The 12,774-nt window shown below is 45.2% G+C and overlaps 1 protein-coding gene across 2 annotated transcripts in view; it reads right to left on the reverse strand.

Annotated features, from left to right (window-relative positions):
- CNNM3 (cyclin and CBS domain divalent metal cation transport mediator 3) overlaps positions 1–12,774 on the reverse strand; it is a 32,724-nt gene that overhangs the window by 16,539 nt on the left and 3,411 nt on the right. The window lies entirely within an intron of this gene.

Raw genomic sequence — 12,774 nt, forward strand, 5'->3', positions numbered from 1 at the left:
AAATGGACTCCGAAAAGCTCCCCTCTTTTAATTCCTCCCTTGGCTGAAAGTCCTTGAGGTCACTGAGGCTTGACAAGGAAAGCAGGGGTTAATGGCTTCACCGAAGATATGTGCTACTTACTACACCATCTGCTACTAACAGAAGTTGAAGATAGTAAGAGGAGGTGGCAAGAACACACAGAAGATCTTCATGACCCAGATAACCACGACGCTGTGATCACTCACCTAGAGCCAGGCATCCTGTGGTGCAAAGTCAAATGGGCCTTAGGAAGCACCACTATGAATAAACCTAGTGGAGGTGATGGAATTCCAGTTATTTCAAAAGACGATGCTGTGAAAGTGCTGCACTCAATATGCCAGCAAATTTGGAAAACTCAGCAGTGGCCACAAGACTGGAAAAGGTCAGTTTTCATTCCAATCCCAAAGAAAGGCAATGCCAAAGAATGTTCAACCTACCAAACAACTGGACACATCTCACACGCTAGTAAAGTAAGGCTCAAAATTCTCCAAGCCAGGCTTCAACAATATGTGAACCGTGAACTTCCAGATGTTCAAGCTAGATTCAGAAAAGGCAGAAGAACCAGAGATCAAATTGCCAGCATCCGTTGGATCACTGAAAAAGCAAGAGAGTTCCAGAAAAACATCTACTTTTGCTTTATTGACTACACCAAAACCTTTGACTGTGTAAAAAGTGAAGTCACTCAGTCATGTTCGACTCTTTCCGACCCCATGGACTATAGCCTACCAGGCTCCTCCGTCTATGGGATTTTCCAGGCAAGAGTACTGGAGTGGGTTGCCATTTCCTTTTCCAGGGAGTCTTCCCAACCCAAGGACTGAATCCAGGTCTCCCTTTGACTGTGTGGATCACCACAAACTGTGGAAAATTCTTAAAAGAGATGGGGCTATCAGACCACCTTATCTGCTTCCTGACAATCTGTATGAAGGTCAAGAAGCACGTTAGAACTGGACATGGAACAATGGACTGGTTCCAAATCGGGAAAGGAGTACATCAAGGCTGTATAATGTCACCCTGCTTGTTTAATTCCTATGCAGAGTACATCAGGCAAAATGCCGGGCTGGATGAAGCACAAGCTGGAATCCAGACTGCCGGGAGAAGTATCAATAATCTCAGATACACAGCTGACACCACCCTTATGGCAGAAAGCGAAGAGGAACTAAAGAGCCTCTTGATGAAAGTGAAAGAGGAGAGTGAAAAAGTTGGCTTGAAACTCAACATTCAAAAAACTAAGATCATGGCACTTGGCCCCATCACATGGCAAATAGATGAGGAAACAATGGAAACAGTGACAGACAATTTTTTTGAGCTCCAAAATCACTGCAGATGGTGACTGCAGCCATGAAATTAAAAGATTCTTGCTCCTTGGCAGAAAAGCTATGATCAACCTAGACAGCATATTAAAAAGCAGAGACAAAAGCATTGCCAACAAAGGTCTGTCTACTCAAAGCTGTGGTTCTTCCAGTAGTCACGTATGGATGTGAGAGCTGGAATATAAAGAAAGCTGAGAGGGGCAGTCCTAAGATGGTGGAGGAATCGGATGGGGAGACCACTTTCTCCCCCACAAATTCATCGAAAGATCATTTGAACGCTGAGCAAATTCCACAAAACAACTTTTGAATGCTGGCAGAGGACACCAGGCACCCAGAAAGGCAGCCCATTGTCTTCAAAAGGAGGTAGGACAAAATATAAGAGATAAAAATAGAGACAAAAGAGGTAGGGACGGAGACCCACCCCGGGGAGGGAGTTGTAAAAGGGGAGACGTTTCCAAAACACCAGGAAACCCGCTCACTCCCCAGATAACCACCCAGATCTTAGTTTTTTGAATGCTGGGTTTCCAGCCAACTTTTTCACTCTCTTCTTTCACTTTCATCAAGAGGCTCTTTAGTTCCTCTTCGCTTTCTGCCATAAGGGTGGTGTCAGCTGTGTATCTGAGATTATTGATACTTCTCCCGGCAGTCTGGATTCCAGCTTGTGCTTCATCCAGCCCGGCATTTTGCCTGATGTACTCTGCATAGGAATTAAACAAGCAGGGTGACATTATACAGCCTTGATGTACTGGGGAGTTTTGGAATCTCAGAGGGCAACATAACTGGGAGGAAAAATACATGAATAAATAAAACCCACAGATGACGTGCCTAACGGCAACTCCCAGCAGAGACGTTGGCCAGACGCTGGCATCCACCACCAGCAAGCGGGGGCTGAACAGGGAAGAGCGTGCTGCAGTGCTCAGGGTAAGGACTGGGCCTCCTGAATGCCAACCCAAACTGTGGGACAGCCAGAGAGAAAGAGAGAGAGAGAGAGAGCTTTCCCCGCGAAAAGCTCTAACCTAGGGCACTGCCAGGCCCGCTCACAGAACAAAGGACTGAGCGAATACCAGAGGAGAGCTAGCCGTCTGGGAACCGGCCCATCCCCCGCCGGAGGCAGGGAGGCAAGCGGGTGGCAGCCAGAGCCGGAAAAGGGCAATCTCGGCCCCAGAGGCGGCATCCTCTACCAAACTGCCGCAGGCTCCCCGTTGCTGGCCGAGTCTTCCTTCCTGGGATCCTGGACAGTGGACGTCCGCCAGGAGGGTCGCAGCCAGAGATCAGCTCTGGGAGACACACGGCACACCCGAGACGGCCAAACCGAGCGGCTGGGACGGGGTGGCGGGGGGGGGGGGGGGGGGGGGCCTAGGCGCCTGAGCTGCTCGGACCTGGGAAGGGCACAAAACGCAAGCCCAACCGAGTCTGTGCCTTTGTGGAGTACCCGAGAAGCCGAACCCGAGCGGCTCAGACCTGGGACGTGCACGCAACCCAGGGCCGGCTCTAGACAGTTTCCCTGCAGAGCAACCTGGAGCCTGAGCAGCGTAGACTGGGAAAGCACACACGCCGTGAGCGGGGGCACACCCAGTGCAGCTGAGACACTGCGAGCACTCCCCACACACGCCAGTGGTATTTGTTTGCAGCGTTTCTTCCCCCCCACAACACAACTGAACAAGTGAGCCTGAGTAAGTGACCACCTTTGCCCCCTTTGTCAGGGCAGAAATTAGACACTGAAGAGACGTGCAAACAAGAGAAGCCAAAATAAACAGAGGGAAGCTGCTCTGGAAGTGACAGGTGCCACAGATTAAAACCCTGTAGTTAGCATTGGCTACACTGGAAGGGGCCTATAGACCTTAAGATTTTCATTTTTATAACCTATTCAGTTCAGTTCAGTTGCTCAGTCGTGTCCGACTCTTGGTGACCCCATGAATCGCAGCACGCCAGGCCTCCCTGTCCATCACCAACTCCCGGAGTTCACTCAGACTCACATCCATCGAGTCAGTGATGCCATCCAGCCATCTCATCCTCTGTTGTCCCCTTTTTCTCCTGCCCCCAATCCTTCCCAGCATCAAAGTCTTTTCCAATGAGTCAACTGTTCGCATGAGGTGGCCAAAGTACTGGAGTTTCAGCTTTAGCATCATTCCTTCCAAAGAAATCCCAGGGCTGATCTCCTTCAGAATGGACTGGTTGGATCTCCTTGCAGTCCAAGGGACTCTCAAGAGTCTTCTCCAACACCACAGTTCAAAAGCATCAATTCTTCGGCACTCAGCCCTCTTCATAGTCCAACTCTCACATCCACACATGACCACAGGAGAAACCATAGCCTTGACTAGACGGACGTTTCTTGGCAAAGTAATGTCTCTGCTTTTTAATATGCTATCTAGGTTGCTCATAACTTTTCTTCCAAGGAGTAACCTATTACCTTGCAAAAAAAAAAAACAAACCTATTTCAGCAAATTTTATATATATTTTTATAATTTTGTGATTTTTTTTTCTAATATTGTATTTTTGAGAGTCTAACTTCTACTCTAGATTTTTAATTTTTGCTTTTTGGTATTTGTTATCAATTTTGTACCTTTAAGAATCCAATCTTCAGTACCCATTTTTACTTGGGAGCGAGATTACTGGCTTGACTGCCCTCTCCCCCTTTTGACTCTCCTTTTTCTCACCAGGTCGCCTCTATCTCCTCTATCCAACTCTGTGAATCTCTGTGTGTGTTCCGGGCTGTGGAGAACACAGGGAACTGATTACTGGCTGGATCTGTCTCCTTTTGATTCCCCCCTTTATCCTCCTGGCCACCTCTGTCTCCTTCCTCCCCCTTCTCTTCTCTGTGTAACTCCGTGAACATCTGTAAGCGGTCCAGACTGTGTAGAGCACATAGGGATTTGATTACTGGCTAGCTTGCTCTCTCCCCTTTTGAGTCCCCCTCTTCTCCTCCTGGTCACCTCTATCTCCTTCTCTCTCTCCTCTTCTCCATGTAACTCAGCGAACCTTTCTGGGGGTCGCTCACTGTGGAGAATCTTTTCTCCACTAACCTAGATGTTTTATCATTGGTGCTATACAGATGCAGAAGTCTTGAGGCTACTGTAAGAATAAGACTGAAAACCAGATGCAGGAGGCTTAAGTCCAAACCCCGAGAACACCAGAGAACTCCTGACTCCAAGGAACATTAATCAATAAGAGCTCATCCAAAAGCCTCCATACCTACACTGACACCAAGCTCCACCCAAGAGCCAACAAGTTCCAGAGCAAGATATACCACGCAAATTCTCCAGCAATGTAGGAACATAGCCCTGAGCTTTAATATGCAGGCTTCCCAAAGTCACACCAAAACCACAGACATCTCAAAACTCACTACTGGACACTTCATTGCACTCCAGAGAGAAGAAATCCAGCTCCACCCACCAGAACAGGGACACAAGCATCCCTAACCAGGAAACCTTGACAAGCCACTCGTCCAACCCCACCCACAGGGAGGAACCTTCACAATAAAGAGGAACCACAAACTTCCAGCATACAGAAAGGCCATCCCGAACACAGCAACCTAAACAAGATGAAAAGGCAGAGAAATACTCAGCAGGTAAAGGAACATGATAAATGCCCAACAAACCAAACAAAAGAGGAGGAGATAGGGAGGCTACCTGGAAAAGAATTCAGAATAATGATAGTAAAAATGATCCAAAATCTTGAAAACAGAATGGAGTTACAGATAAACAGCCTGGAGACAAGGATTGAGAAGATGCAAGAAATGTTTAACAAGGACCTAGAATAAATAAAAAAGAGTTCATCAATAATGAATAATGCAATAAATGAGATTTTAAAAAAAAAACTCTGGAGGGAACCAACAGTAGAATAACTAAGGCAGGAGATAGGATAAGTGAGGTGGAAGATAGAATGGTGGAAATAAATAGAGTAGAGAGGAAAAAAGAATTAAAAGAAATGAGGACAACCTCAGAGATCTCTGGGACAATGTCAAAAGCCCCAACATTTGCATCATAGGAGTCCCAGAAGAAGAAGACAAAAAGAAAGGCCATGAGAAAATACTTGAGGTGATAATAGCTGAAAACTTCCCTAACATGGGGAAGGAAATAGCTACCCAAGTCCAAGAAACTCAGAGAGTCCCAAAGAGGATAAACACAAGGCAAAACACCCCAAACACATATTAATCAAATTAACAAAGATCAAACACAAAGAACAGATATTAAAAGCAGCAAGGGAAAAACAACAAATAACACACAAGGGGATTCTCATAAGGATAACAGCTGACCTTTCAATAGAAACTCTTCAGGCCAGAAGGGAATGGCAAGACATACTTAAAGTGATGAAAGAAAATAACCTACAGCCCAGATACTGTACCCAGCAAGGATCTCATTCAAATATGAAGGAGAAATCAAAAGCTTTACATAAAAGCAAAAGCTGAGAGAATTCAGCACCACCAAACCAGCTCTCCAACAAATACTAAAGGATCTTCTCTAGACAGGAAACACAGAAAAGGTGTATAAACTTGAACCCAAAACAACAAAGTAAATGGCAACGGGATCATACTTATCAATAATCACCTTAAATGTAAATGGGTTGAATGCCCCAACCAAAAAAGACTGGCTGAATGGATACAAAAACAAGACCCCTCTATATGCGGTCTACAAGAGACCCACCTCAAACCTAGGGACACATATAGACTGAAAGCGAAGGTACTTCACGTAAAGGGAGACCAAAAGGAAGCCGGAGCAGCAGTACTCATATCAGACAAAACGGATTGAAATACAGGCTGTGAACAGGGACAGAGAAGGACACTACATAATGATCAAAGGATCAATCCGAGAAGATAGAACAATTATGAATATATATCCACAATATGTAAGGCAAATACTAAGAGTCACACAATAATAGTGGGAGACTGTAATACCCCACTTACACCTATGGATATATCAACTAAACAGAAAACTAGCAAGGAAATACAATGAACCAGTTAGACCTAATTGATACCAATAGGACATTTCACCCCAAATCAATGAATTTCACATTTTTTCTCAAGTGCACACAGAACCTTCTCCAGGATAGATCACATCCTGGACCATAAATCTAGCCTTGCTAAATTAAAAAAACTTGAAATAATTACAAGCATCATTTCTGATCACAATGCAGTAAGATTAGATGTCAACTACAGGAAAAAAGCTATTAAAGATACAAACATATGGAGGCTAAACAACATGCTTCTGAATAACCAACAAATCGCAGAAGAAATCAAAAAAGAAATCAAAATATGCACAGAAACGAATGAAAATGAAAACAAAACAACCCAAAACCTATGGGACTCAGCAGTGCTAAGGGGAAGGTTCATAGCAATACAAACTTACCTCAAGAAACAAGAAAAAAGTCAAATAAATAACCTAAGTCTATACCTACAGCAACTAGAAAAGGAAGAAATGAAGAACCCCAGGGTTAGTAGAAGGAAAGAAATCATAAACATTAGGGCAGAAATAAATGCAAAAGAAATAAAAGAGACCACAGCAAAAATCAACAAAGGTAAAAGCTGGTTCTTTGAGAAGATAAATACAATAGACAAACCATTAGCCAGACTCATCAAGAAACAAAGGGAGAAGAATCAAATCAACAAAATTAGAAATGAAAATGGAGAGATCACAACAGACAACACAGAAATACAAAGGATCATAAGAGACTACTACCAGCAACTGTAGCCAATAAAATGGACAACGTGGAAGAAATGGACAAATTCTTAGAAAAATATAACTTTCCAAAACGGAACCAGGAAGAAATAGAAAATCTAAACAGACCCATCACAAGCACAGAAATCGAAACTTTACTCAGAAATCTTCCAGCAAACAAAAGCCCAGGACTAGAAGGCTTCACAGCCAAATTCTACCAAAAATTTAGAGGAGAGCTAACACCTATCCTACTCAAACTCTTCCAGAAAACTGCAGAGGGAGGTAAACTTCCAAACTCATTCTATGAGGCCACCATCACCCTAATACCAAAACCTGACAAAGATGCCACAAAAAAAGAAAACTACAGGCCAATATCACTGATGAACACAGATGCAAAAATCCTTAACAAAATCCTAGCAAACAGAATCCAACAACATATTAAAAAGATCATATATCATGACCAAGTGGGTTTTATCCCAGGAATGCAAGGATTCTTTAATATCCACAAATCAATCAATGTAATACACTACGTTAACAAACTGAAAGATAAAAACCATGATTATCTGAACAGATGCAGAGAAAGCCTTAGACAAAATTCAACATCCATTTATAATAAAAACCCTCCAGAAAGCAGGAATAGAAGGAACATATCTCAACATAATAAAAGCTATATATGACAAACCCACAGCAAACATTATCCTCAATGGTGAAAAATTGAAAGCATTTCCCCTAAAATCAGGAACAAGACAAAGGTGCCCACTTTAACCCTACTATTCAACATAGTTTTGGAAGTTTTAGCCACAGCAATCAGAGAAGAAAAAGAAATAAAAGGAATCCAGATTGGAAAAGAAGAAGTAAAACTCTCAATGCAGATGACATGCTCCTCTACGTAGAAAACCCTAAAGACTCCACCAGAAAATTACTAGAGCTAATCAATGAATATAGTAAAGTTGCAGGATATAAAATCAACACACAGAAACCCCTTGCATTCCTATACACTAACAATGAGAAAACAGAAAGAGAAATTAAGGAAACAATTCCATTCACCATTGCAACGAAAAGAATAAAACACTTAGGAATAAATCTACCTAAAGAAACTAAAGACCTATATGTAGAAAACTAAAAAACACTGATGAAAGAAATCAAAGATGACACAAACAGATGGAGAAATATATCATGTTCATGGATGGGAAGAATCAATATAGTGAAAATGAGTATTCATTCTACCCAAACCAATATATAGATTCAATGCAATCCCTATCAAGCTACCAATGGTATTTTTCAGAGAACTAGAACAAAAAATTTCACAGTTTGTATGGAAATACAATAAAACTTGAATAGCCAAAGCCATCTTGAGAAAGAAGAATGGAACTGGAGGAATCAACCTGCCTGGCTTCAGGCTCTACTACAAAGCTACAGTCATCGAAACAGTATGGTACTGGCACAAAGACAGAAATATAGATCAATGGAACAAAATAGAAAGCCCAGAGATAAATCCACACACCTATTGACAACTTATCTTCGACAAAGGAGGCAAGAATATACAATGGAGAAAAGACAATCTCTTTAACAAGTGGCGCTGGGAAAACTGGTCAACCACTCGTAAAATAATGAAACTAGAACACTTTCTAACACCATTCACAAAAATAAACTCAAAATGGATTAAAGATCTAAACGTAAGACCAGAAACTATAAAACTCCTAGAGGAGAACATAGGCAAAACACTCTCTGACATAAATCACAGCAGGATCCTCTATGGCCCACCTACCAGAGTAATGGAAATAAAAGCAAAAATAAACAAATGGGACCTAATTAAACTTAAAAGCTTTTGCACAATGAAGGAAACCATAAGCAAGGTGAAAAGGTAGCCTTCAGAATGGGAGAAAATAATAGCAAATGAAGCAACTGACAAAGAATTAATCTCAAAAATATACAAGCAGCTCCAGCAGCTCAATTCCAGAAAAATAAACGACCCAATCAAAAAATGGGCCAAAGAACTAAACAGACATTTCTCCAAAGAAGACATACAAATGGCTAGCAAACACATGAAAAGAGGCTCAGCATCACTCACTATCAGAGAAATGCAAATCAAAACCACAATGAGGTACCATTTCATGCCAGTCAGAATGGCTGCTATCAAACAGTCTACAAGCAATAAATCCTGGAGAGGGTGTGGAAAAAAGGGAACCCTCTTACACTGTTGGTGGGAATGCACACTAGTACAGCCACTATGGAGAACAGTGTGGAGATTCCTTAAAAAACTGGAAATAGAACTGCCTTATGACCCACCAATCCCACTACTGGGCATACACACCGAGGAAACCAGAATTGAAAGAGACACATGTACCCCAACGTTCATTGTAGCACTGTTTACAATAGCTGGGACATCAAAGCAACCTAGATGTCCATCAGCAGACGAATGGATAAGAAAGCTGTGGTACACAATGGAATATTACTCAGCCATTAAAAAGAATACATTTGAATCAGTTCTAATGAGGTAGATAAAACTGGAGTCTATTATACAGGGTGAAGTAAGCCAGAAAGAAAAACACCAAAACAGTATACTAACGCATATATATGGAATTTAGAAAGATGGTAACAATGACCTTATATATGAGACAGCAAAAGAGACACAGATGTATAGAACAGTCTTTTGGACTCTGCGGGAGAAGGCGAGGGTGGGATGATTTGAGAAAATAGCATTGAAACATGTAGATGATCATGTGTGAAACAGATCACCAGTCCAGGTTCGATGCATGAGAGAGGGTGCTCAGGGCTGGTGCACTGGGATGACCCTGAGGGATGGGATGGGGAGGGAGGTGGAAAGGGGGTTCAGGATGGGGAACATATGTACACCCGTGGCGGATTCATGTCAGTGTATGGCAAAAAGCACTACAATAATGCGAAGTAACTAGCCTCCAATTAAAATAAATAGATTTTTTAAAAAAGAAAGAAAGTTGAGAGCTGAAAAATAGATACTTTTAACTGTGGCATTGGAGAAGACTCCTGAGAGTCCCTTGGACTGCAAGGAGATCAAACCAATCAACTCTAAAGGAGAACAGTCCTGAATATTCATTGGAAGGACTGATGCTGGAGCTCCAATACTTTGGCCACCTGATGTGAAGAGCTGACTCACTGGAAAAGACCCTGATGCTGGGAAAGATTGAAGGCAGGAAGAGAAGGGGACGACAGAGGATGAGACGGTTGGATGGCATCACCAACTCAATAGACATGAGTTTGAGTAAGCTCTGGGAGTTGGTGATGGACAGGGAGGCCTGGTGTGCTGCAGTCCATGGAGTCGCAGAGAGTCGGACACGACTGAGGGACTGAACCAAACTGAACTACACCTCCAGAAGTCTACACTCCTCCTGGCAACGTGTGCACAAAACAATCAGCTGTCACCTCAGGTCTGCACACTGACTGAGGGGCACCTCACCAGGGAAGGGGCCTCTTCCAGCCTCTAAAGTTCCAGAACAAACCACAATCTGAAAGAGAGAAAGGAATGGGGCCTGAAATGGTAACTGCCAAGATGCCAGGGCCTTCCGCCTCAGGGAATTCAGAGGGACCCCTGCCTCATACACTTGGCAGAGAGACAAGGGGACTGATTTCTAAAACCTTGTGCACCACGGAGACTACAATACGCTCTATGTTCATGAGCAGAGGAATGAAGAGCAGGGCTGGGTTAATGAGGACTTTAGTGAGGAAACATAAAGCTAGCTGCCAAAGGACTGCATGGCACAGGAGAAGCAGAGTTCAGGTGACACAGGAAAGACAAGGCTATCCTGCCCCGAGAACGGCCCTCACCCTCCACAGGAATCAGGAGGTCAAGGGGCCCAAAGAGTCCTCCATTCAACCTCCACACTGCATCCCTGCACTACCTTCTAGAAGGGGGCTCTCCAGAGCTGCCCCAAGGCCACCAGCCCAGAAGAAGAGCAGCCTGCACTGTGGCTGTCCCTCCCTACCAGCAACTTCCTACCAACATTTAGACCTAAGCCCACGGGACTCCCACACATCAGAACCAAAGAGCAGGGCATTCCTGGTGGTCCACTGGTTAACCAAGATCCACGCTTCTGGCCGCAGGGGCTACAGTTCGGTCCCTGGTCAGGGAACCAAGATCCCACATGCCACACAGCCAAATTAAATAAAGAAATAAAAACAGCAGAGGAAGGGGACATGTGTAAAATTATAGCTGGTTGGAGTTACTGTACAGCAGAAACCAACACAATATTGTAAACCAATTTTCCTCTAATTAAAAATTTTTAAAAAGCTAACAAAGGCGGGGAAACACCACCAGAGCAGAAGGCCTCCCGCCCTGCCGGGCCTCTCCGAGCCCCCGCTCTCTAGTCTCCTTCACTGCTGGCCCCCACCCCAGCTTCCCCACGCCATGCCACAACTGCTCTTGCAAGGTCAAGGGTATCCTGGCTGTTGGATCCAAAGGACATGATGCAAGCCTCCTCCCCTGATCACTCTCCTTCCCTCAGCTTCCAGGACATTCCAGGGCCCTGGCTCTCCTCAGCATCTGTCCTCACTGCCCTGCTAGTGCCTCTCTTTCGGCTTCCAGGATCACTCCCCAGGACCCCTCCCCACTGACATCCAGATCCTTCCCTCTTGCTTGAGACTTTCACTTGTGCTTCACTGTACATGGGCTGCTCCTAGCAACCCACGTCTCAGGCCACTGCACACAAATTCCAGTGTTCACAACAAACTCGTCTGCCTGCCCCAGCCCCAACCCCCAAGCCCTCTCTTCCCTGTGTGTGCTCAGCCTCAGGGAAAGGCAAGGCCACCACCAAGCCAAACCCACATTCATCCTCAGCTCCTCCTCCCGCCTCACAGCCCCTCTGCTGCTGCTGCTGCTAAGTCGCTTCAGTCGTGTCCGACTCTGTGAGACCCCATAGACGGCAGCCCACCAGGCTCCCCCGTCCCTCGGATTCTCCAGGCAAGAACAGTGGAGTGGGTTGCCGTTTCCTTCTCCAATGCATGAAAGTGAAAAGTGAAAGTGAAGTCGCTCAGTCCTATCCGACTCCTATTGACTCCATGGACTGCAGCCTACCAGGCTCCTCCTTCCATGGGATCTGCCAGGCAAGAGTACTGGAGTGGGTTGCCATTGCCTTCTCCCACAGCCCCTCAGCAAACCACAAAATCCTAAGTTCACCTTCCAGTGCCCTCTTGGGTGTTCCTTTTTACGCTCACTGAGCACCGTTGTTCAGGCTACCATCACCTCTCACTGGGCCCCCCAACCACGGGGACCCCCCTACTCTGGTCTCCACACCAGTCAGTGATCTGTGGAAACCACTTAAACAGGGTGCTATGCTCTGCCTGCAGCCACCGCCCTGGTGGTCAAGCCTGGCCTCAAGCTGAAAGATGGCAGGGGCAGGATGGTACCCTCCCCTGCTGACTCCAGGGCCAGCCCGGCTGGCCACACAGCCACGAGAACCACCACTGCCTCAGAAATACCATATTACTCGGAGATGGAGCACTTGCTCCTAGGAGGCTCTGCCTGCCCGGATCCCGGGCTCCTCTCCTGCAGAGCAGGGCTGCGTGGCTACATTCTGAGGAAACAAGCAGAAGCACCCAGAGATTCTCCAGGGCAGCAGCCGGAGCTGCCCATCAAAGTCTCCCACCCAATCCTGAGAAACAGTAGCAACAGTAACTGCCTAATTCTTTAAAACTAAGGAGATGGTGCAGGAGGGTGCCCACTAGTGGCTGGCATGCAGCAGTACTAATGGTCACTACGGCAGAGCTTTGCCTCCCTGCCCTGACAGTCCAGGGGCTCACAGGGAACCTCCTATGG

The sequence above is a fragment of the Ovis canadensis genome, chromosome 3 (assembly GCF_042477335.2).
Source record: "Ovis canadensis isolate MfBH-ARS-UI-01 breed Bighorn chromosome 3, ARS-UI_OviCan_v2, whole genome shotgun sequence".
Taxonomy (NCBI): Eukaryota; Metazoa; Chordata; class Mammalia; order Artiodactyla; family Bovidae; genus Ovis; species Ovis canadensis.